Here is a 22,263-nt window from a genome sequence, read left to right as displayed (position 1 = left end):
TGCTGCTGCAGAGTGAGTCCAAATGTGTTGGAGCGCTGTGGCAAGCAAGGTGTCTTGATCTTTTTGTCAGCAGTAGAGTTGGAAATCTGACTTGAATGCAAAAAACAATGTATAAAGCACCTTGCCCTCTCTGAGGATTGAATTCAGGACCTTCAGATTATGAGACTGACGCGCTGCCTACTGCCCTAAGAAGGCACACAGAAAAAACATAGCCAGCCGGCCTCCAGCCTGCGTGGGGAAATTAGGTCAAATAGCAGAATGCTCACTTTGCATGTGTGTGACAGTGAGATGGATGGCCTCCTTATCCAGTTTGCATTTTACCTGAGGACAAAGCTTCAGGCAGAGCAGTTGTGTCACTGAGCCCACAGTTCACAAATGTCCAGAGTTCTGCCATATGCTGGCACACAGAGAGGCCAAATTCTTTGGGGTGCTGCAGCAAAGCAAGATGTCTCGATTTTTGCTGGCAGCGGCGATGGAAGTCTGAGGTGAGTGCCTGCAAAGAACGTGCAAAACACTCTGGCCTCTGTGCGGATTCAACTCAAGAGCTTCGGATGATGATTTTGACACGCTTCCGACTGCGCTAAGAAGGCATGCTGTGACGCTGGCAGACAGCATAACCAATTAGGCCAGAGTACAAGGTACATCAGGCCACAATGCAATGTGTGCAGAAACCTTCGAGCTAGACGTGAGTACGAACAATCAGCCTCTGATTTGTAGTCAGTCACGTTTGCCATGACACCACAGTCCCAACCAGCAGAGAAAGCTGGTGGCTCGCAGTGCTCCAGCGTGTGGCATGAAGAGGCAGGTGTAGCCCGAGCTCGACGTCTAAAGGTGCATGGCCAACAAACAGCAAAGACTGTGGGCTTCAATGCTTCTCCTCGATTGCTCGGTTGATAGTGCGGAGGACTGGAGAGGAGAACATATCAAAGTCATCCTTAGGTCAATGCTCGAATGGCGAATAAGCGTGCGTGCTTTTCAAACAAACGCGTGGTAAGCAACGCTTAGCCGAAAGCAGAATTCTTAACTTGCAACCTAGATAACAGATTAACATGTTGCCGTCATGGCGCAGGAGCCATCTTTCCCCGTCTGAAAACAGCCTGTACACGGCGGTGACACTTCTGCAGTTGCACCTGAAGAGCAGCAGGGTGCACCTTTGAGCACTGAGGAGCACTGAGCTGAAAGCAGAAAAAGACTTCTATCACTGAGACAGGGCTCTCGGCTACTCCCTCACACTTGTGGCGACTGCTAGTTTGTGCTCGACTTGCTTGTAATCTTCAAGCTCGGGCTCTTCACTGTTTCTTTCATTGCCACTGTGGTTTAGCATCGTGCTGGTGCTGTAACCTGCTGCTGTTCGTACACGCTGATTGGAGCGAAGTATGACTGTGCTCAGGCCGCAGGCAGACCCGATGCAGAATTGCTCTGCTGGCCCAGGATCGTCTTGGAGGCAGGCGCTGATGAGATCCTGGGCAGCAAATGTGAGGCAACTGTGCAGCAGCGTGGGGAATTAGCTCAAATGGTAGAGTGCTTGCTTTGCATGCGAGATGTAGTGGGATCGATGCCCACATTCTCCACTTTGGCGTTGTCATGAGGGAATTGCTTGAGATGCAGCAGCTTCTTGGTTAAGCCTGCAGTTCACAAATCGGGAGAACCTCCATGTGTTGCTGCAGAGTGAGTCCAAATGTGTTGGAGCGCTGTGGCAAGCAAGGTGTCTTGATCTTTTTGTCAGCAGTAGAGTTGGAAATCTGACTTGAATGCAAAAAACAATGTATAAAGCACCTTGCCCTCTCTGAGGATTGAATTCAGGACCTTCAGATTATGAGACTGACGCGCTGCCTACTGCCCTAAGAAGGCACACAGAAAAAACATAGCCAGCCGGCCTCCAGCCTGCGTGGGGAAATTAGGTCAAATAGCAGAACGCTCACTTTGCATGTGTGTGACAGTGAGATGGATGGCTGCCTTATCCAGTTTGCATTTTACCTGAGGACAAAGCTTCAGGCAGAGCAGTTGTGTCACTGAGCCCACAGTTCATAAATGTCCAGAGTGCTGCCATATGCTGGCACACAGAGAGGCCAAATGCTTTGGGGTGCTGCAGCAAAGCAAGATGTCTCGATTTTTGCTGGCAGCGGCGATGGAAGTCTGAGATGAGTGCCTGCAAAGAATGTGCAAAACACTCTGGCCTCTGTGCGGATTCAACTCAAGAGCTTCGGATGATGATTTTGACACGCTTCCGACTGCGCTAAGAAGGCATGCTGTGACGCTGGCAGACAGCATAACCAATTAGGCCAGAGTACAAGGTACATCAGGCCACAATGCAATGTGTGCAGAAACCTTCGAGCTAGACGTGAGTACGAACAATCAGCATCCGATCCGTAGTCGGTCACGTTTCCCATGACACAATGGTAGCTCAATCAGGACATGATTTCTGAGTTCAGTAGGCTGCCTATCAATCCTAGGACTTGATAGGCACACAAAGTTGTCGGGAGACATCAAATGTTTGTCGCGCTGCAGCAATGAAGGCGTTTTTTTTTTGGCATGCAGCAAAGATGGTAAGCTGAGGCGAATATAGACCCTTGGCTAGACCGTACTTGGAGTGCTATGATTGATCATGCTTGATCATTCATTCACTTCCATACCTTTTTGCCACACCATGCCCATACCCCTTTACGTCAGTGGCATTTAGAAATCTGTCAATCTCTACTTTACACAAACTCAACGACTGAGCTTCCACAGCCCGCTGGGGTAGAAAATTCCAAAGGTTCACGACCCTCTGAGCGAAAAGATTTCTCCTCACCTGGGCCCAAAGTCGCTTCCCCCTTATTTTGAAATTGTGCTCCTTGGCTCTAGCCTCCCCAACCAGGGGAAACATGTGACCTGCATGCATCCTGTCTATTCCTTTAAGTGTCTTATAGGTATCAATGAGATCACATCTCATTTTTCAAAGCTCTGAAGGATACAGGCCCAGTTTCCCCAATCACTCTTCATAGCACAGCCACACCGTCCCGGGAACAAGGCCGGTGAATCTTCGTTGCGCTCCCACTATGGGAATAATATCCTTCCTAAGGAAAGGGAACCAATACTGTACAAAGCAGTCCAAGTACGGTCTAGCCAAGGGTCTATAGTCACCTCAGCTTACCATCTTTGCTGCATGCCAAAAAAAAAGACGCCTTCATTGCTGCAGCGTTACAAACATTTCATGTCTCCCGACCACTTTGTGTGGCGGCACAAGCAAAAACTTTGGAAGTGTGTCGACTGAATGACAAGTCTGCTGAGGCCGAATAGATCGAGAAACAGGGTAGAGAATGTAGGACTCAGTGCCAAACCCACGAGCCTGCAAAGCGAGCGCTCTAACATTTGAGCTGCGCCCCCTGTGACATGGCACAGCTCCCTCCCGATTGCCTCACAGGAGGCTCTCAGCAACTGTCTCCGAGTGGCTCCGTGATCACCAGGGAAATCCTGCCTCGGTCGGCCTGCTGCCCATGCACAGTACATGCTTTGCTCCAGACAGCAGCTCCGAGCAGCAAGAGATGAGCATCGCCCGCACGAATTGAACAGAGACGACGTAGGAAGTCCAGAAGAGCTCGTACTTAATGATTGAAAGCGAAGCGAGCAGAAAGTGGCGGCCACCACGACGGTGAGGGGGCAGTCGAGAGCTCTGTCTGACTGATTGGATACTACTCGTGCTTTGACTTGGTGCTGGGTGCTTGAATGGATTGCTCCTCCAAGGAAATCCCTGCTGGCCAGCAGATGCAACTGCAGAAATAAAGCAGGCGTCTTCTGACTCCTTTGAAATGAAAAGAGAGCCGATGCGCCTTGGCCTCAACAGGCAAAACTTTAGCCAAATTGACAAGTTGAGAGCTCAGGCAGCAGCAAATTGCTGCTGACTGCTAAAAGCCAGAGGAGACTCTCTTAGAGCCAGAATGGAACCAGCAACCTAACGATGCCAGCAAGGACAATCATCTAACAGTCCTCCGCAAGGGGAGCCCAGCTATGACGACTCTTTTCTAATTGTTTGTCATGCGCCTTTAGCTGCTGGAGGCTTTGTTGACCCCTGAATCCTCCAGCTCTGTCAGTCTTTCAACCATCAACTGATCTCCACATCCTGGGCCTGTGCTGTTTAGCAATCAAGCGTCTGATTATGAACCGGAAGCTGATAGCTTCCTCACGTACCTGGCTTGCAGCCTCATGCAAACGTTGCATTATGACTTGGGTCACATTGCATGCTCAGCAACTGGCTCATGGTGCCTGGAAGCTCAATCAGGACATGATTTCTGAGTTCAGTAGGCTGCCTATCAATCCTAGGACTTGAAAGGCCTTACTTCAATCCCCTGTGGCACATGGTGCATTTTCTTTCTTTAGGAACACAGGGGCAGGACTGGGCCATTCAGTCCACCGTGCCTGCTCTGCTCAATAAGATCATGGTTGATCATTCATTCACTTCAATGCCTTTTTGCCACACCATGCCCATACCCCTTTACGTCAATGGCATTTAGAAATCTGTCAATCTCTACTTTACACAAACTCAACGACTGAGCTTCCACAGCCCGCCGGGGTAGAAAATTCCAAAGGTTCACGACCCTCTGAGCGAAAAGATTTCTCCTCACCTGGGTCCAAAGTCGCTTCCCGCTTATTTTGAAATTGTGCTCCTTGGCTCTAGTCTCCCCAACCAGGGGAAACATGTGACCTGCATGCATCCTGTCTATTCCTTTAAGTGTCTTATAGGTATCAATGAGATCACATCTCATTTTTCAAAGCTCTGAAGGATACAGGCCCAGTTTCCCCAATCACTCTTCATAGCACAGCCACACCGTCCCGGGAACAAGGCCGGTGAATCTTCGTTGCGCTCCCACTATGGGAATAATATCCTTCCTAAGGAAAGGGAACCAATACTGTACAAAGCAGTCCAAGTACGGTCTAGCCAAGGGTCTATAGTCGCCTCAGCTTACCATCTTTGCTGCATGCCAAAAAAAAAGAGGCCTTCATTGCTGCAGCGTTACAAACATTTCATGTCTCCCGACCACTTTGTGTGACGGCACAAGCAAAAACTTTGGAAGTGTGTCGACTGAATGACAAGTCTGCTGAGGCCGAATAGATCGAGAAACAGGGTAGAGAATGTAGGACTCAGTGCCAACCCCACGAGCCTGCAAAGCGAGCGCTCTAACATTTGAGCTGCGCCCCCTGTGACATGGCACAGCTCCCTCCCGATTGCCTCACAGGAGGCTCTCAGCATCTGTCTCCGAGGGGCTCCGTGATCACCAGGGAAATCCTGCCTCGGTCGGCCTGCTGCCCATGCACAGTACATGCTTTGCTCCAGACAGCAGCTCCAAGCAGCAAGAGATAAGCATCGCCCGCACGAATTGAACAGAGACGACGTGGGAAGTCCAGAAGAGCTCGTACTTAATGATTGAAAGCGAAGCGAGCAGAAAGTGGTGGCCACCACGACGGTGAGGGGGCAGTCGAGAGCTCTGTCTGACTGATTGGATACTACTCGTGCTTTGACTTGGTGCTGGGTGCTTGAATGGATTGCTCCTCCAAGGAAATCCCTGCTGGCCAGCAGATGCAACTGCAGAAATAAAGCAGGCATCTTCTGACTCCTTTGAAATGAAAAGAGAGCTGGTGCGCCTTGGCCTCAACAGGCAAAACTTTAGCCAAATCGACAAGTTGAGAGCTCAGGCAGCAGCTAATTGCTGCTGACTGCTAAAAGCCAGAGGAGACACTCTTAGAGCCAGAATGGAACCAGCAACCTAACGATACCAGCAAGGACAATCATCTAACAGTCCTCCGCAAGGGGAGCCCAGCTATGACGACTCTTTTCTAATTGTTTGTCATGCGCCTTTAGCTGCTGGAGGCTTTGTTGACCCCTGAATCCTCCAGCTCTGTCAGTCTTTCAACCATCAACTGATCTCCACATCCTGGGCCTGTGCTATTTAGCAATCAAGCGTCTGATTATGAAGCAGAAGCTGATAGCTTCCTCACGTACCTGGCTTGCAGCCTCATGCAAACGTTGCATTATGACTTGGGTCACATTGCATGCTCAGCAACTGGCACATGGTGCCTGGAAGCTCAATCAGGACATGATTTCTGAGTTCAGTAGGCTGCCTATCAATCCTAGGACTTGAAAGGCCTTACTTCAATCCCCTGTGGCACATGGTGCATTTTCTTTCTTTAGGAACACAGGGGCAGGACTGGGCCATTCAGTCCACCGTGACTGCTCTGCTCAATAAGATCATGGTTGATCATTCATTCACTTCAATGCCTTTTTGCCACACCATGCCCATACCCCTTTACGTCAGTGGCATTTAGAAATCTGTCAATCTCTACTTTACACAAACTCAACGACTGAGCTTCCACAGCCCGCCGGGGTAGAAAATTCCAAAGGTTCACGACCCTCTGAGCGAAAAGATTTCTCCTCACCTGGGTCCAAAGTCGCTTCCCCCTTATTTTGAAATTGTGCTCCTTGGCTCTAGTCTCCCCAACCAGGGGAAACATGTGACCTGCATGCATCCTGTCTATTCCTTTAAGTGTCTTATAGGTATCAATGAGATCACATCTCATTTTTCAAAGCTCTGAAGGATACAGGCCCAGTTTCCCCAATCACTCTTCATAGCACAGCCACACCGTCCCGGGAACAAGGCCGGTGAATCTTCGTTGCGCTCCCACTATGGGAATAATATCCTTCCTAAGGAAAGGGAACCAATACTGTACAAAGCAGTCCAAGTACGGTCTAGCCAAGGGTCTATAGTCGCCTCAGCTTACCATCTTTGCTGCATGCCAAAAAAAAAGACGCCTTCATTGCTGCAGCGTTACAAACATTTCATGTCTCCCGACCACTTTGTGTGGCGGCACAAGCAAAAACTTTGGAAGTGTGTCGACTGAATGACAAGTCTGCTGAGGCCGAATAGATCGAGAAACAGGGTAGAGAATGTAGGACTCAGTGCCAACCCCACGAGCCTGCAAAGCGAGCGCTCTAACATTTGAGCTGCGCCCCCTGTGACATGGCACAGCTCCCTCCCGATTGCCTCACAGGAGGCTCTCAGCATCTGTCTCCGAGGGGCTCCGTGATCACCAGGGAAATCCTGCCTCGGTCGGCCTGCTGCCCATGCACAGTACATGCTTTGCTCCAGACAGCAGCTCCGAGCAGCAAGAGATGAGCATCGCCCGCACGAATTGAACAGAGACGACGTAGGAAGTCCAGAAGAGCTCGTACTTAATGATTGAAAGCGAAGCGAGCAGAAAGTGGCGGCCACCACGACTGTGAGGGGGCAGTCGAGAGCTCTGTCTGACTGATTGGATACTACTCGTGCTTTGACTTGGTGCTGGGTGCTTGAATGGATTGCTCCTCCAAGGAAATCCCTGCTGGCCAGCAGATGCAAAAGCAGAAATAAAGCAAGCATCTTCTGGCTCCTTTGAAATGAAAAGAGAGCTGGTGCGCCTTGGCCTCAACAGGCAAAATTTTAGCCAAATCGACAAGTTGAGAGCTCAGGCAGCAGCTAATTGCTGCTGACTGCAAAAAGTCAGAGCAGACTTCCTTCGAGCCGGAATTGAACCAGCGACCTAAGGATACCAGCTAGGACGATCACCTACAGTCCTCCGCTCTACCAGCTGAGCTATCGAAGGGGAGCCCTGCTGTGGTGCTTCTTTTCTGATTGTTTGTCATGTGCTTTTAGCTGCTGGAGGCTTTGTTGACCCCTGAATCCTCCAGCTCTGTCAGTCTTTCAACCATCAACTGATCTCCACATCCTGGGCCTGTGCTGTTTAGCAATCAAGCGTCTGATTATGGAGCGGAAGCTGATAGCTTCCTCACGTACCTGGCTTGCAGCCTCATGCAAACGTTGTATTATGACTTGGGTCACATTGCAGGCTCAGCAACTGGCTCATGGTGCCTGGAAGCTCAATCAGGACATGATTTCTGAGTTCAGTAGGCTGCCTATCATTCCTAGGACTTGAAAGGCCTTACTTCAATCCCCTGTGGCACATGGTGCATTTTCTTTCTTTAGGAACACAGGGGCAGGACTGGGCCATTCAGTCCACCGTGACTGCTCTGCTCAATAAGATCATAGTTGATCATTCATTCACTTCAATGCCTTTTTGCCACACCATGCCCATACCCCTTTACGTCAATGGCATTTAGAAATCTGTCAATCTCTACTTTACACAAACTCAACGACTGAGCTTCCACAGCCCGCCGGGGTAGAAAATTCCAAAGGTTCACGACCCTCTGAGCGAAAAGATTTCTCCTCACCTGGGTCCAAAGTCGCTTCCCCCTTATTTTGAAATTGTGCTCCTTGGCTCTAGTCTCCCCAACCAGGGGAAACATGTGACCTGCATGCATCCTGTCTATTCCTTTAAGTGTCTTATAGGTATCAATGAGATCACATCTCATTTTTCAAAGCTCTGAAGGATACAGGCCCAGTTTCCCCAATCACTCTTCATAGCACAGCCACACCGTCCCGGGAACAAGGCCGGTGAATCTTCGTTGCGCTCCCACTATGGGAATAATATCCTTCCTAAGGAAAGGGAACCAATACTGTACAAAGCAGTCCAAGTACGGTCTAGCCAAGGGTCTATAGTCGCCTCAGCTTACCATCTTTGCTGCATGCCAAAAAAAAAGAGGCCTTCATTGCTGCAGCGTTACAAACATTTCATGTCTCCCGACCACTTTGTGTGGCGGCACAAGCAAAAACTTTGGAAGTGTGTCGACTGAATGACAAGTCTGCTGAGGCCTGAATAGATCGAGAAACAGGGTAGAGAATGTAGGACTCAGTGCCAACCCCACGTGCCTGCAAAGCGAGCGCTCTAACATTTGAGCTGCGCCCCCTGTGACATGGCACAGCTCCCTCCCGATTGCCTCACAGGAGGCTCTCAGCATCTGTCTCCGAGGGGCTCCGTGATCACCAGGGAAATCCTGCCTCGGTCGGCCTGCTGCCCATGCACAGTACATGCTTTGCTCCAGACAGCAGCTCCGAGCAGCAAGAGATGAGCATCGCCTGCACGAATTGAACAGAGACGACGTAGGAAGTCCAGAAGAGCTCGTACTTAATGATTGAAAGGGAAGCGAGCAGAAAGTGGCGGCCAGCACGACTGTGAGGGGGCAGTCGAGAGCTCTGTCTGACTGATTGGATACTACTCGTGCTTTGACTTGGTGCTGGGTGCTTGAATGGATTGCTCCTCCAAGGAAATCCCTGCTGGCCAGCAGATGCAAAAGCAGAAATAAAGCAAGCATCTTCTGGCTCCTTTGAAATGAAAAGAGAGCTGGTGCGCCTTGGCCTCAACAGGCAAAATTTTAGCCAAATCGACAAGTTGAGAGCTCAGGCAGCAGCTAATTGCTGCTGACTGCAAAAAGTCAGAGGAGACTTCCTTCGAGCCAGAATTGAACCAGCGACCTAAGGATACCAGCTAGGACGATCGCCTACAGTCCTCCGTTCTACCAGCTGAGCTATCGAAGGGGAGCCCTGCTGTGGCGCTTCTTTTCTGATTGTTTGTCATGTGCTTTTAGCTGCTGGAGGCTTTGTTGACCCCTGAATCCTCCAGCTCTGTCAGTCTTTCAACCATCAACTGATCTCCACATCCTGGGCCTGTGCTGTTTAGCAATCAAGCGTCTGATTATGGAGCGGAAGCTGATAGCTTCCTCACGTACCTGGATTGCAGCCTCATGCAAACGTTGTATTATGACTTGGGTCACATTGCAGGCTCAGCAACTGGCTCATGGTGCCTGGAAGCTCAATCAGGACATGATTTCTGAGTTCAGTAGGCTGCCTATCATTCCTAGGACTTGAAAGGCCTTACTTCAATCCCCTGTGGCACATGGTGCATTTTCTTTCTTTAGGAACACAGGGGCAGGACTGGGCCATTCAGTCCACCGTGACTGCTCTGCTCAATAAGATCATAGTTGATCATTCATTCACTTCAATGCCTTTTTGCCACACCATGCCCATACCCCTTTACGTCAATGGCATTTAGAAATCTGTCAATCTCTACTTTACACAAACTCAACGACTGAGCTTCCACAGCCCGCCGGGGTAGAAAATTCCAAAGGTTCACGACCCTCTGAGCGAAAAGATTTCTCCTCACCTGGGTCCAAAGTCGCTTCCCCCTTATTTTGAAATTGTGCTCCTTGGCTCTAGTCTCCCCAACCAGGGGAAACATGTGACCTGCATGCATCCTGTCTATTCCTTTAAGTGTCTTATAGGTATCAATGAGATCACATCTCATTTTTCAAAGCTCTGAAGGATACAGGCCCAGTTTCCCCAATCACTCTTCATAGCACAGCCACACCGTCCCGGGAACAAGGCCGGTGAATCTTCGTTGCGCTCCCACTATGGGAATAATATCCTTCCTAAGGAAAGGGAACCAATACTGTACAAAGCAGTCCAAGTACGGTCTAGCCAAGGGTCTATAGTCGCCTCAGCTTACCATCTTTGCTGCATGCCAAAAAAAAAGACGCCTTCATTGCTGCAGCGTTACAAACATTTCATGTCTCCCGACCACTTTGTAAGGCGGAACAAGCAAAAACTTTGGAAGTGTGTCGACTGAATGACAAGTCTGCTGAGGCCGAATAGATCGAGAAACAGGGTAGAGAATGTAGGACTCAGTGCCAACCCCACGAGCCTGCAAAGCGAGCGCTCTAACATTTGAGCTGCGCCCCCTGTGACATGGCACAGCTCCCTCCCGATTGCCTCACAGGAGGCTCTCAGCATCTGTCTCCGAGGGGCTCCGTGATCACCAGGGAAATCCTGCCTCGGTCGGCCTGCTGCCCATGCACAGTACATGCTTTGCTCCAGACAGCAGCTCCGAGCAGCAAGAGATGAGCATCGCCCGCACGAATTGAACAGAGACGACGTAGGAAGTCCAGAAGAGCTCGTACTTAATGATTGAAAGCGAAGCGCGCAGAAAGTGGCGGCCACCACGACTGTGAGGGGGCAGTCGAGAGCTCTGTCTGACTGATTGGATACTACTCGTGCTTTGACTTGGTGCTGGGTGCTTGAATGGATTGCTCCTCCAAGGAAATCCCTGCTGGCCAGCAGATGCAAAAGCAGAAATAAAGCAAGCATCTTCTGGCTCCTTTGAAATGAAAAGAGAGCTGGTGCGCCTTGGCCTCAACAGGCAAAATTTTAGCCAAATCGACAAGTTGAGAGCTCAGGCAGCAGCTAATTGCTGCTGACTGCAAAAAGTGAGAGGAGACTTCCTTCGAGCCAGAATTGAACCAGCGACCTAAGGATACCAGCTAGGACGATCACCTACAGTTATCCGCTCTACCAGCTGAGCTATCGAAGGGGAGCCCCACTGTGGTGCTTCTTTTCTGATTGTTTGTCATGTGCTTTTAGCTGCTGGAGGCTTTGTTGACCCCTGAATCCTCCAGCTCTGTCAGTCTTTCAACCATCAACTGATCTCCACATCCTGGGCCTGTGCTGTTTAGCAATCAAGCGTCTGATTATGGAGCGGAAGCTGATAGCTTCCTCACGTACCTGGCTTGCAGCCTCATGCAAACGTTGTATTATGACTTGGGTCACATTGCAGGCTCAGCAACTGGCTCATGGTGCCTGGAAGCTCAATCAGGACATGATTTCTGAGTTCAGTAGGCTGCCTATCATTCCTAGGACTTGAAAGGCCTTACTTCAATCCCCTGTGGCACATGGTGCATTTTCTTTCTTTAGGAACACAGGGGCAGGACTGGGCCATTCAGTCCACCGTGACTGCTCTGCTCAATAAGATCATAGTTGATCATTCATTCACTTCAATGCCTTTTTGCCACACCATGCCCATACCCCTTTACGTCACTGGCATTTAGAAATCTGTCAATCTCTACTTTACACAAACTCAACGACTGAGCTTCCACAGCCCGCCGGGGTAGAAAATTCCAAAGGTTCACGACCCTCTGAGCGAAAAGATTTCTCCTCACCTGGGTCCAAAGTCGCTTCCCCCTTATTTTGAAATTGTGCTCCTTGGCTCTAGTCTCCCCAACCAGGGGAAACATGTGACCTGCATGCATCCTGTCTATTCCTTTAAGTGTCTTATAGGTATCAATGAGATCACATCTCATTTTTCAAAGCTCTGAAGAATACAGACCCAGTTTCCCCAATCACTCTTCATAGCACAGCCACACCGTCCCGGGAACAAGGCCGGTGAATCTTCGTTGCGCTCCCACTATGGGAATAATATCCTTCCTAAGGAAAGGGAACCAATACTGTACAAAGCAGTCCAAGTACGGTCTAGCCAAGGGTCTATAGTCGCCTCAGCTTACCATCTTTGCTGCATGCCAAAAAAAAAGAGGCCTTCATTGCTGCAGCGTTACAAACATTTCATGTCTCCCGACCACTTTGTGTGGCGGCACAAGCAAAAACTTTGGAAGTGTGTCGACTGAATGACAAGTCTGCTGAGGCCGAATAGATCGAGAAACAGGGTAGAGAATGTAGGACTCAGTGCCAACCCCACGAGCCTGCAAAGCGAGCGCTCTAACATTTGAGCTGCGCCCCCTGTGACATGGCACAGCTCCCTCCCGATTGCCTCACAGGAGGCTCTCAGCATCTGTCTCCGAGGGGCTCCGTGATCACCAGGGAAATCCTGCCTCGGTCGGCCTGCTGCCCATGCACAGTACATGCTTTGCTCCAGACAGCAGCTCCGAGCAGCAAGAGATGAGCATCGCCCGCACGAATTGAACAGAGACGACGTAGGAAGTCCAGAAGAGCTCGTACTTAATGATTGAAAGCGAAGCGCGCAGAAAGTGGCGGCCACCACGACTGTGAGGGGGCAGTCGAGAGCTCTGTCTGACTGATTGGATACTACTCGTGCTTTGACTTGGTGCTGGGTGCTTGAATGGATTGCTCCTCCAAGGAAATCCCTGCTGGCCAGCAGATGCAAAAGCAGAAATAAAGCAAGCATCTTCTGGCTCCTTTGAAATGAAAAGAGAGCTGGTGCGCCTTGGCCTCAACAGGCAAAATTTTAGCCAAATCGCCAAGTTGAGAGCTCAGGCAGCAGCTAAATGCTGCTGACTGCAAAAAGTCAGAGCAGACTTCCTTCGAGCCGGAATTGAACCAGCGACCTAAGGATACCAGCTAGGACGATCACCTACAGTTACCCGCTCTACCAGCTGAGCTATCGAAGGGGAGCCCCGCTGTGGCGCTTCTTTTCTGATTGTTTGTCATGTGCTTTTAGCTGCTGGAGGCTTTGTTGACCCCTGAATCCTCCAGCTCTGTCAGTCTTTCAACCATCAACTGATCTCCACATCCTGGGCCTGTGCTGTTTAGCAATCAAGCGTCTGATTATGAGCGGAAGCTGATAGCTTCCTCACGTACCTGGATTGCAGCCTCATGCAAACGTTGTATTATGACTTGGGTCACATTGCAGGCTCAGCAACTGGCTCATGGTGCCTGGAAGCTCAATCAGGACATGATTTCTGAGTTCAGTAGGCTGCCTATCATTCCTAGGACTTGAAAGGCCTTACTTCAATCCCCTGTGGCACATGGTGCATTTTCTCTCTTTAGGAACACAGGGGCAGGACTGGGCCATTCAGTCCACCGTGACTGCTCTGCTCAATAAGATCATAGTTGATCATTCATTCACTTCAATGCCTTTTTGCCACACCATGCCCATACCCCTTTACGTCAATGGCATTTAGAAATCTGTCAATCTCTACTTTACACAAACTCAACGACTGAGCTTCCACAGCCCGCCGGGGTAGAAAATTCCAAAGGTTCACGACCCTCTGAGCGAAAAGATTTCTCCTCACCTGGGTCCAAAGTCGCTTCCCGCTTATTTTGAAATTGTGCTCCTTGGCTCTAGTCTCCCCAACCAGGGGAAACATGTGACCTGCATGCATCCTGTCTATTCCTTTAAGTGTCTTATAGGTATCAATGAGATCACATCTCATTTTTCAAAGCTCTGAAGGATACAGGCCCAGTTTCCCCAATCACTCTTCATAGCACAGCCACACCGTCCCGGGAACAAGGCCGGTGAATCTTCGTTGCGCTCCCACTATGGGAATAATATCCTTCCTAAGGAAAGGGAACCAATACTGTACAAAGCAGTCCAAGTACGGTCTAGCCAAGGGTCTATAGTCGCCTCAGCTTACCATCTTTGCTGCATGCCAAAAAAAAAGACGCCTTCATTGCTGCAGCGTTACAAACATTTCATGTCTCCCGACCACTTTGTGTGGCGGAACAAGCAAAAACTTTGGAAGTGTGTCGACTGAATGACAAGTCTGCTGAGGCCGAATAGATCGAGAAACAGGGTAGAGAATGTAGGACTCAGTGCCAACCCCACGAGCCTGCAAAGCGAGCGCTCTAACATTTGAGCTGCGCCCCCTGTGACATGGCACAGCTCCCTCCCGATTGCCTCACAGGAGGCTCTCAGCATCTGTCTCCGAGGGGCTCCGTGATCACCAGGGAAATCCTGCCTCGGTCGGCCTGCTGCCCATGCACAGTACATGCTTTGCTCCAGACAGCAGCTCCGAGCAGCAAGAGATGAGCATCGCCCGCACGAATTGAACAGAGACGACGTAGGAAGTCCAGAAGAGCTCGTACTTAATGATTGAAAGCGAAGCGAGCAGAAAGTGGCGGCCACCACGACTGTGAGGGGGCAGTCGAGAGCTCTGTCTGACTGATTGGATACTACTCGTGCTTTGACTTGGTGCTGGGTGCTTGAATGGATTGCTCCTCCAAGGAAATCCCTGCTGGCCAGCAGATGCAAAAGCAGAAATAAAGCAAGCATCTTCTGGCTCCTTTGAAATGAAAAGAGAGCTGGTGCGCCTTGGCCTCAACAGGCAAAATTTTAGCCAAATCGACAAGTTGAGAGCTCAGGCAGCAGCTAATTGCTGCTGACTGCAAAAAGTCAGAGCAGACTTCCTTCGAGCCGGAATTGAACCAGCGACCTAAGGATACCAGCTAGGACGATCACCTACAGTTACCCGCTCTACCAGCTAAGCTATCGAAGGGGAGCCCCGCTGTGGCGCTTCTTTTCTGATTGTTTGTCATGTGCTTTTAGCTGCTGGAGGCTTTGTTGACCCCTGAATCCTCCAGCTCTGTCAGTCTTTCAACCATCAACTGATCTCCACATCCTGGGCCTTTGCTGTTTAGCAATCAAGCGTCTGATTATGGAGCGGAAGCTGATAGCTTCCTCACGTACCTGGATTGCAGCCTCATGCAAACGTTGTATTATGACTTGGGTCACATTGCAGGCTCAGCAACTGGCTCATGGTGCCTGGAAGCTCAATCAGGACATGATTTCTGAGTTCAGTAGGCTGCCTATCATTCCTAGGACTTGAAAGGCCTTACTTCAATCCCCTGTGGCACATGGTGCATTTTCTTTCTTTAGGAACACAGGGGCAGGACTGGGCCATTCAGTCCACCGTGACTGCTCTGCTCAATAAGATCATAGTTGATCATTCATTCACTTCAATGCCTTTTTGCCACACCATGCCCATACCCCTTTACGTCAATGGCATTTAGAAATCTGTCAATCTCTACTTTACACAAACTCAACGACTGAGCTTCCACATCCCGCCGGGGTAGAAAATTCCAAAGGTTCACGACCCTCTGAGCGAAAAGATTTCTCCTCACCTGGGTCCAAAGTCGCTTCCCCCTTATTTTGAAATTGTGCTCCTTGGCTCTAGTCTCCCCAACCAGGGGAAACATGTGACCTGCATGCATCCTGTCTATTCCTTTAAGTGTCTTATAGGTATCAATGAGATCACATCTCATTTTTCAAAGCTCTGAAGGATACAGGCCCAGTTTCCCCAATCACTCTTCATAGCACAGCCACACCGTCCCGGGAACAAGGCCGGTGAATCTTCGTTGCGCTCCCACTATGGGAATAATATCCTTCCTAAGGAAAGGGAACCAATACTGTACAAAGCAGTCCAAGTACGGTCTAGCCAAGGGTCTATAGTCGCCTCAGCTTACCATCTTTGCTGCATGCCAAAAAAAAAGAGGCCTTCATTGCTGCAGCGTTACAAACATTTCATGTCTCCCGACCACTTTGTAAGGCAGCACAAGCAAAAACTTTGGAAGTGTGTCGACTGAATGACAAGTCTGCTGAGGCCGAATAGATCGAGAAACAGGGTAGAGAATGTAGGACTCAGTGCCAACCCCACGAGCCTGCAAAGCGAGCGCTCTAACATTTGAGCTGCGCCCCCTGTGACATGGCACAGCTCCCTCCCGATTGCCTCACAGGAGGCTCTCAGCATCTGTCTCCGAGGGGCTCCGTGATCACCAGGGAAATCCTGCCTCGGTCGGCCTGCTGCCCATGCACAGTACATGCTTTGCTCCAGACAGCAGCTCCGAGCAGCAAGAGATGAGCATCGCCCGCACGAATTGAACAGAGACGACGTAGGAAGTCCAGAAGAGCTCGTACTTAATGATTGAAAGCGAAGCGCGCAGAAAGTGGCGGCCACCACGACTGTGAGGGGGCAGTCGAGAGCTCTGTCTGACTGATTGGATACTACTCGTGCTTTGACTTGGTGCTGGGTGCTTGAATGGATTGCTCCTCCAAGGAAATCCCTGCTGGCCAGCAGATGCAAAAGCAGAAATAAAGCAAGCATCTTCTGGCTCCTTTGAAATGAAAAGAGAGCTGGTGCGCCTTGGCCTCAACAGGCAAAATTTTAGCCAAATCGACAAGTTGAGAGCTCAGGCAGCAGCTAAATGCTGCTGACTGCAAAAAGTCAGAAGAGACTTCCTTCGAGCCAGAATTGAACCAGCGACCTAAGGATACCAGCTAGGACGATCACCTAAAGTTCCCCGCTCTACCAGCTGAGCTATCGAAGGGGAGCCCCGCTGTGGTGCTTCTTTTCTGATTGTTTGTCATGTGCTTTTAGCTGCTGGAGGCTTTGTTGACCCCTGAATCCTCCAGCTCTGTCAGTCTTTCAACCATCAACTGATCTCCACATCCTGGGCCTGTGCTGTTTAGCAATCAAGCGTCTGATTATGGAGCGGAAGCTGATAGCTTCCTCACGTACCTGGATTGCAGCCTCATGCAAATGTTGTATTATGACTTGGGTCACATTGCAGGCTCAGCAACTGGCTCATGGTGCCTGGAAGCTCAATCAGGACATGATTTCTGAGTTCAGTAGGCTGCCTATCATTCCTAGGACTTGAAAGGCCTTACTTCAATCCCCTGTGGCACATGGTGCATTTTCTTTCTTTAGGAACACAGGGGCAGGACTGGGCCATTCAGTCCACCGTGACTGCTCTGCTCAATAAGATCATAGTTGATCATTCATTCACTTCAATGCCTTTTTGCCACACCATGCCCATACCCCTTTACGTCAATGGCATTTAGAAATCTGTCAATCTCTACTTTACACAAACTCAACGACTGAGCTTCCACAGCCCGCCGGGGTAGAAAATTCCAAAGGTTCACGACCCTCTGAGCGAAAAGATTTCTCCTCACCTGGGTCCAAAGTCGCTTCCCCCTTATTTTGAAATTGTGCTCCTTGGCTCTAGTCTCCCCAACCAGGGGAAACATGTGACCTGCATGCATCCTGTCTATTCCTTTAAGTGTCTTATAGGTATCAATGAGATCACATCTCATTTTTCAAAGCTCTGAAGGATACAGGCCCAGTTTCCCCAATCACTCTTCATAGCACAGCCACACCGTCCCGGGAACAAGGCCGGTGAATCTTCGTTGCGCTCCCACTATGGGAATAATATCCTTCCTAAGGAAAGGGAACCAATACTGTACAAAGCAGTCCAAGTACGGTCTAGCCAAGGGTCTATAGTCGCCTCAGCTTACCATCTTTGCTGCATGCCAAAAAAAAAGACGCCTTCATTGCTGCAGCGTTACAAACATTTCATGTCTCCCGACCACTTTGTGTGGCGGCACAAGCAAAAACTTTGGAAGTGTGTCGACTGAATGACAAGTCTGCTGAGGCCGAATAGATCGAGAAACAGGGTAGAGAATGTAGGACTCAGTGCCAACCCCACGAGCCTGCAAAGCGAGCGCTCTAACATTTGAGCTGCGCCCCCTGTGACATGGCACAGCTCCCTCCCGATTGCCTCACAGGAGGCTCTCAGCATCTGTCTCCGAGGGGCTCCGTGATCACCAGGGAAATCCTGCCTCGGTCGGCCTGCTGCCCATGCACAGTACATGCTTTGCTCCAGACAGCAGCTCCGAGCAGCAAGAGATGAGCATCGCCCGCACGAATTGAACAGAGACGACGTAGGAAGTCCAGAAGAGCTCGTACTTAATGATTGAAAGCAAAGCGAGCAGAAAGTGGCGGCCACCACGACTGTGAGGGGGCAGTCGAGAGCTCTGTCTGACTGATTGGATACTACTCGTGCTTTGACTTGGTGCTGGGTGCTTGAATGGATTGCTCCTCCAAGGAAATCCCTGCTGGCCAGCAGATGCAAAAGCAGAAATAAAGCAAGCATCTTCTGGCTCCTTTGAAATGAAAAGAGAGCTGGTGCGCCTTGGCCTCAACAGGCAAAATTTTAGCCAAATCGACAAGTTGAGAGCTCAGGCAGCAGCTAATTGCTGCTGACTGCAAAAAGTCAGAGAAGACTTCCTTCGAGCCAGAATTGAACCAGCGACCTAAGGATACCAGCTAGGACGATCACCTACAGTCATCCGCTCTACCAGCTGAGCTATCGAAGGGGAGCCCCGCTGTGGTGCTTCTTTTCTGATTGTTTGTCATGTGCTTTTAGCTGCTGGAGGCTTTGTTGACCCCTGAATCCTCCAGCTCTGTCAGTCTTTCAACCATCAACTGATCTCCACATCCTGGGCCTGTGCTGTTTAGCAATCAAGTGTCTGATTATGAAGCGGAAGCTGATAGCTTCCTCACGTACCTGGCTTGCAGCCTCATGCAAACGTTGTATTATGACTTGGGTCACATTGCAGGCTCAGCAACTGGCTCATGGTGCCTGGAAGCTCAATCAGGACATGATTTCTGAGTTCAGTAGGCTGCCTATCATTCCTAGGACTTGAAAGGCCTTACTTCAATCCCCTGTGGCACATGGTGCATTTTCTTTCTTTAGGAACACAGGGGCAGGACTGGGCCATTCAGTCCACCGTGACTGCTCTGCTCAATAAGATCATAGTTGATCATTCATTCACTTCAATGCCTTTTTGCCACACCATGCCCATACCCCTTTACGTCAGTGGCATTTAGAAATCTGTCAATCTCTACTTTACACAAACTCAACGACTGAGCTTCCACAGCCCGCCGGGGTAGAAAATTCCAAAGGTTCACGACCCTCTGAGCGAAAAGATTTCTCCTCACCTGGGTCCAAAGTCGCTTCCCCCTTATTTTGAAATTGTGCTCCTTGGCTCTAGTCTCCCCAACCAGGGGAAACATGTGACCTGCATGCATCCTGTCTATTCCTTTAAGTGTCTTATAGGTATCAATGAGATCACATCTCATTTTTCAAAGCTCTGAAGGATACAGGCCCAGTTTCCCCAATCACTCTTCATAGCACAGCCACACCGTCCCGGGAACAAGGCCGGTGAATCTTCGTTGCGCTCCCACTATGGGAATAATATCCTTCCTAAGGAAAGGGAACCAATACTGTACAAAGCAGTCCAAGTACGGTCTAGCCAAGGGTCTATAGTCGCCTCAGCTTACCATCTTTGCTGCATGCCAAAAAAAAAGACGCCTTCATTGCTGCAGCGTTACAAACATTTCATGTCTCCCGACCACTTTGTGTGGCGGCACAAGCAAAAACTTTGGAAGTGTGTCGACTGAATGACAAGTCTGCTGAGGCCGAATAGATCGAGAAACAGGGTAGAGAATGTAGGACTCAGTGCCAACCCCACGAGCCTGCAAAGCGAGCGCTCTAACATTTGAGCTGCGCCCCCTGTGACATGGCACAGCTCCCTCCCGATTGCCTCACAGGAGGCTCTCAGCATCTGTCTCCGAGGGGCTCCGTGATCACCAGGGAAATCCTGCCTCGGTCGGCCTGCTGCCCATGCACAGTACATGCTTTGCTCCAGACAGCAGCTCCGAGCAGCAAGAGATGAGCATCGCCCGCACGAATTGAACAGAGACGACGTAGGAAGTCCAGAAGAGCTCGTACTTAATGATTGAAAGCGAAGCGCGCAGAAAGTGGCGGCCACCACGACTGTGAGGGGGCAGTCGAGAGCTCTGTCTGACTGATTGGATACTACTCGTGCTTTGACTTGGTGCTGGGTGCTTGAATGGATTGCTCCTCCAAGGAAATCCCTGCTGGCCAGCAGATGCAAAAGCAGAAATAAAGCAAGCATCTTCTGGCTCCTTTGAAATGAAAAGAGAGCTGGTGCGCCTTGGCCTCAACAGGCAAAATTTTAGCCAAATCGACAAGTTGAGAGCTCAGGCAGCAGCTAAATGCTGCTGACTGCAAAAAGTCAGAGCAGACTTCCTTCGAGCCGGAATTGAACCAGCGACCTAAGGATACCAGCTAGGACGATCACCTACAGTCCTCCGCTCTACCAGCTGAGCTATCGAAGGGGAGCCCCACTGTGGTGCTTCTTTTCTGATTGTTTGTCATGTGCTTTTAGCTGCTGGAGGCTTTGTTGACCCCTGAATCCTCCAGCTCTGTCAGTCTTTCAACCATCAACTGATCTCCACATCCTGGGCCTGTGCTGTTTAGCAATCAAGCGTCTGATTATGGAGCGGAAGCTGATAGCTTCCTCACGTACCTGGCTTGCAGCCTCATGCAAACGTTGTATTATGACTTGGGTCACATTGCAGGCTCAGCAACTGGCTCATGGTGCCTGGAAGCTCAATCAGGACATGATTTCTGAGTTCAGTAGGCTGCCTATCATTCCTAGGACTTGAAAGGCCTTACTTCAATCCCCTGTGGCACATGGTGCATTTTCTTTCTTTAGGAACACAGGGGCAGGACTGGGCCATTCAGTCCACCGTGACTGCTCTGCTCAATAAGATCATAGTTGATCATTCATTCACTTCAATGCCTTTTTGCCACACCATGCCCATACCCCTTTACGTCAATGGCATTTAGAAATCTGTCAATCTCTACTTTACACAAACTCAACGACTGAGCTTCCACATCCCGCCGGGGTAGAAAATTCCAAAGGTTCACGACCCTCTGAGCGAAAAGATTTCTCCTCACCTGGGTCCAAAGTCGCTTCCCCCTTATTTTGAAATTGTGCTCCTTGGCTCTAGTCTCCCCAACCAGGGGAAACATGTGACCTGCATGCATCCTGTCTATTCCTTTAAGTGTCTTATAGGTATCAATGAGATCACATCTCATTTTTCAAAGCTCTGAAGGATACAGGCCCAGTTTCCCCAATCACTCTTCATAGCACAGCCACACCGTCCCGGGAACAAGGCCGGTGAATCTTCGTTGCGCTCCCACTATGGGAATAATATCCTTCCTAAGGAAAGGGAACCAATACTGTACAAAGCAGTCCAAGTACGGTCTAGCCAAGGGTCTATAGTCGCCTCAGCTTACCATCTTTGCTGCATGCCAAAAAAAAAGAGGCCTTCATTGCTGCAGCGTTACAAACATTTCATGTCTCCCGACCACTTTGTAAGGCGGCACAAGCAAAAACTTTGGAAGTGTGTCGACTGAATGACAAGTCTGCTGAGGCTGAATAGATCGAGAAACAGGGTAGAGAATGTAGGACTCAGTGCCAACCCCACGAGCCTGCAAAGCGAGCGCTCTAACATTTGAGCTGCGCCCCCTGTGACATGGCACAGCTCCCTCCCGATTGCCTCACAGGAGGCTCTCAGCATCTGTCTCCGAGGGGCTCCGTGATCACCAGGGAAATCCTGCCTCTGTCGGCCTGCTGCCCATGCACAGTACATGCTTTGCTCCAGACAGCAGCTCCAAGCAGCAAGAGATGAGCATCGCCCGCACGAATTGAACAGAGACGACGTAGGAAGTCCAGAAGAGCTCGTACTTAATGATTGAAAGCGAAGCGCGCAGAAAGTGGCGGCCACCACGACTGTGAGGGGGCAGTCGAGAGCTCTGTCTGACTGATTGGATACTACTCGTGCTTTGACTTGGTGCTGGGTGCTTGAATGGATTGCTCCTCCAAGGAAATCCCTGCTGGCCAGCAGATGCAAAAGCAGAAATAAAGCAAGCATCTTCTGGCTCCTTTGAAATGAAAAGAGAGCTGGTGCGCCTTGGCCTCAACAGGCAAAATTTTAGCCAAATCGACAAGTTGAGAGCTCAGGCAGCAGCTAAATGCTGCTGACTGCAAAAAGTCAGAGCAGACTTCCTTCGAGCCAGAATTGAACCAGCGACCTAAGGATACCAGCTAGGACGATCACCTACAGTCATCCGCTCTACCAGCTGAGCTATCGAAGGGGAGCCCCGCTGTGGTGCTTCTTTT

At 50.1% G+C, this 22,263-nt stretch overlaps 7 non-coding genes across 7 annotated transcripts; all 7 read right to left on the bottom strand.

Moving 5' to 3' along the window:
* Positions 1 to 122: 122 nt before the first annotated feature.
* On the bottom strand, positions 123 to 195 carry trnam-cau. The gene has a single exon. It is a non-coding gene; the product is annotated as a tRNA-Met (tRNA).
* A 1,583-nt stretch (positions 196 to 1,778) lies between these two features.
* trnam-cau lies at positions 1,779 to 1,851 on the bottom strand. The gene has a single exon. It is a non-coding gene; the product is annotated as a tRNA-Met (tRNA).
* Positions 1,852 to 7,523: 5,672 nt separating this feature from the next.
* trnay-gua lies at positions 7,524 to 7,614 on the bottom strand. Its single transcript is given in 2 exon segments — positions 7,524 to 7,559; positions 7,578 to 7,614. It is a non-coding gene; the product is annotated as a tRNA-Tyr (tRNA).
* Positions 7,615 to 9,352: 1,738 nt separating this feature from the next.
* trnay-gua lies at positions 9,353 to 9,443 on the bottom strand. The gene is given in 2 exon segments: positions 9,353 to 9,388; positions 9,407 to 9,443. It is a non-coding gene; the product is annotated as a tRNA-Tyr (tRNA).
* Positions 9,444 to 18,491: 9,048 nt separating this feature from the next.
* Positions 18,492 to 18,582, bottom strand: trnay-gua. Its single transcript is given in 2 exon segments — positions 18,492 to 18,527; positions 18,546 to 18,582. It is a non-coding gene; the product is annotated as a tRNA-Tyr (tRNA).
* Positions 18,583 to 20,319: 1,737 nt separating this feature from the next.
* trnay-gua lies at positions 20,320 to 20,410 on the bottom strand. Its single transcript is given in 2 exon segments — positions 20,320 to 20,355; positions 20,374 to 20,410. It is a non-coding gene; the product is annotated as a tRNA-Tyr (tRNA).
* A 1,737-nt stretch (positions 20,411 to 22,147) lies between these two features.
* On the bottom strand, positions 22,148 to 22,238 carry trnay-gua. The gene is given in 2 exon segments: positions 22,148 to 22,183; positions 22,202 to 22,238. It is a non-coding gene; the product is annotated as a tRNA-Tyr (tRNA).
* Positions 22,239 to 22,263: the final 25 nt, after the last annotated feature.

The sequence above is a fragment of the Carcharodon carcharias genome, chromosome 6 (genome assembly GCF_017639515.1).
Source record: "Carcharodon carcharias isolate sCarCar2 chromosome 6, sCarCar2.pri, whole genome shotgun sequence".
NCBI lineage: Eukaryota > Metazoa > Chordata > Chondrichthyes > Lamniformes > Lamnidae > Carcharodon > Carcharodon carcharias.
This window is presented reverse-complemented; position numbering and strand designations above follow the sequence as displayed.